The sequence below is a fragment of the Myotis brandtii genome, unplaced genomic scaffold (genome assembly GCF_000412655.1).
Source record: "Myotis brandtii unplaced genomic scaffold, ASM41265v1 scaffold1444, whole genome shotgun sequence".
Classification (NCBI taxonomy): domain Eukaryota; kingdom Metazoa; phylum Chordata; class Mammalia; order Chiroptera; family Vespertilionidae; genus Myotis; species Myotis brandtii.
In genome coordinates, this window is record NW_005355179.1 from 40,363 (window position 1) to 43,612 (window position 3,250).

Sequence of the window (3,250 nt, forward strand, 5' to 3'; positions counted from 1 at the left end):
CTCAGCCCTGTCCCCATCGTCCCAGGTGGAGCCACTGCTCCGAAGACGTTGCCGCCATAGGTGAGTTCTGTATGTCCTAGAACGGGATCTACGTGTGCTCATAATACATGCACTCACAGCCACTTCACGAAGCCAGAGTGTACGTCGTGGGAGGCCATGCTGTGTCCTTGAGCCAGGACCTGCCTCGGTCTTCCGTCCAGAGAGTTTGGCCAGGGTGCCTTCCTGGAGGCGGCGGCATTGCTGCCTCTCTCTGGCTCCCTTCCCACCTCCCTGGCTGCTCCTTCTCAGTCTCTTTGGGGCTCCCCCACCCCCTCCGCTCTCCCCTTCCATGCTGGTGTTGCTCAGCGGTGTCTGCTTCGACCAGAGCTTACAACCCAGCCAGCTCCAGCCCACGGGCAGGCTTTATTTGGCCCACACAGCATCTTTTTCCATCGGAATCTGTTTTAACATTTAAAAGCGGAGGGATTTTGCTTTTAAAAATAGCCAGGTTTCTGTCTTCTCTTGGAAAATGGAAACATCTGGCGATGCCGACTCCCTCTGCCCATATGGCCAGCCTTGGCTGGGATTAAACAGCAACCACCATGTGCTCGGAGCCGTCCTCCTCGGGGAGGTGGGGGTGGGGTCTCGGCACCCGTGTCCTGAATGAACACCCATGGAGCTTGAGATGGTGTCGGGAAGGTATTCAGGGAAACCCCTAGGAATAAAGCTCGAAGACCACCCTGGATAACCACCTGTCTCCCCAGGAGAAACAGGTCCAGGGAACGAGGGCAGAAGGAGGCCAAGCCAGCACATTGCTGCCAGGCAGCAGCTCAGGTCTCCCATACACGAGGATGGATGTCCTGGACTTACTCAGCCAAGATAAAGCAGTTCTCTAGAAATGCCAGGCTGCAGGCACCTGGGACCCAGACCCTGTGTGAGAGACAGAGAGCTGGACACGAGAGAAAGAGCCTGAGTGAAGGGGAGAGAGAGAGAGAGAGAGAGAGAGAGAGAGAGAGAGAGAGAGAGACAATGCAAGCCGTTTTCTGAAGGGAGTGAAAGGGAGGTGTGTGTGTATGTGTGGGGGGCGACGGGGTGGGGGGAAGGCAGCTATCCTCACTTTTTGGTTAAAAAAAGTTTTAATTTCAACCTGGCCAGCTTGGCTCAGTGGTTGAGCATCGCAAGGCTCCCCGAGCTTGTGAAGTGAGCCTGTGTCCCCTTTTCGTCCACAGCATGCACACCGTTATCTAGAGTTCTTATTTTCCTTTTGAGGTTGAACGCACCATGAAATGCACACATCTGAAGTGTGTTATACTAGTAAAGACAGACCCCTGTGCACCCCAAACCCTCATCAACATACAGAACAGCCCGGCCGGCGTGACTCAGTGGTTGAGCCTCGACCTATGAGCCAGGTCAGGGCACATGTCTTCATCCTCACCATCATCCTCACCATCCTCACCATCACCTCCACCATTATCCTTCTCACCATCACCATCATAACATCGTCATTATTATCACCATCCTCACCATCACCATCATCACCAACATCATTAGGTCACAGTTCGATCCCTGGTCCAGGGCAATATGCCCAGGTTGCAGACTTCGGGCTCGATCCCCAGTCAGGGGCGTGCAGGAGGCAGCCGGTCAATGATTCTCTCTCATCGTTGATGTTTCTCTCTTTCTCTCTCCCTCTCCCTTCCTCTCTGAAGCCAATAAAAATGTATTTCTAAAAAAAAAAAATACAGAACAACGCCATCACCTCAGCCCCCTCAGCCCCCTCCCCACTCAGCCCTGTCCCCATCGTCCCAGGTGGAGCCACTGCTCCGAAGACGTTGCCGCCATAGGTGAATTCTGTATGTCCTAGAACAGGATCTAAGTGTGCTCATAATACATGCACTCACAGCCACTTCACGAAGCCAGAGTGTACGTCGTGGGAGGCCATGCTGTGTCCTTGAGCCAGGACCTGCCCCCGTCTTCCGTCCAGAGAGTTTGGCCAGGGTGCCTTCCTGGAGGCGGCGGCATTGCTGCCTCTCTCTGGCTCCCTTCCCACCTCCCTGGCTGCTCCTTCTCAGTCTCTTTGGGGCTCCCCCACCCCCTCCGCTCGCCCCTTCCATGCTGGTGTTGCTCAGCGGTGTCTGCTTCGACCAGAGCTTACAACCCAGCCAGCTCCAGCCCACGGGCAGGCTTTATTTGGCCCACACAGCATCTTTTTCCATCGGAATCTGTTTTAACATTTAAAAGCGGAGGGATTTTGCTTTTAAAAATAGCCAGGTTTCTGTCTTCTCTTGGAAAATGGAAACATCTGGTGATGCCGAGTCCCTCTGCCCATATGGCCAGCCTTGGCTGGGATTAAATAGCAACCACCATGTGCTCGGAGCCGTCCTCCTTCATCATCACCAACATCACCATCATCACTATCCTTATCATCATCACCATCATCACCAACATCACCATCATCACTATCCTCATCATCATCACCATCATCCCCATCATCACCATCATCCCCATCATCACCATCATCCCCATCATCACCATCATCCCCATCATCACCATCATCCCCATCATCACCATCATCCCCATCATCACCATCATCCCCATCATCACCATCATCCCCATCATCACCATCATCCCCATCATCACCATCATCCCCATCATCACCATCATCCCCATCATCACCATCATCCCCATCATCACCATCATCCCCATCATCACCATCATCCCCATCATCACCATCATCCCCATCATCACCATCATCCCCATCATCACCATCATCCCCATCATCACCATCATCCCCATCATCACCATCATCCCCATCATCACCATCATCCCCATCATCACCATCATCCCCATCATCACCATCATCCCCATCATCACCATCATCCCCATCATCACCATCATCCCCATCATCACCATCATCCCCATCATCACCATCATCCCCATCATCACCATCATCCCCATCATCACCATCATCCCCATCATCACCATCATCCCCATCATCACCATCATCCCCATCATCACCATCATCCCCATCATCACCATCATCACCATCATCACCAACATCATCACCATTATCAACATCCCAATCCTCCCCATTATCACCAACATCATCATTATCACCAACATCACCATCATCATCAACATCACCATCATCACAATCATCACCAACATCACCATCATCACTATCATCACCATCACCATCATCACCATCATCACCAACATCACCATCATCACCAACATCACCATCATCACCAACATCACCATCATCACTATCCTC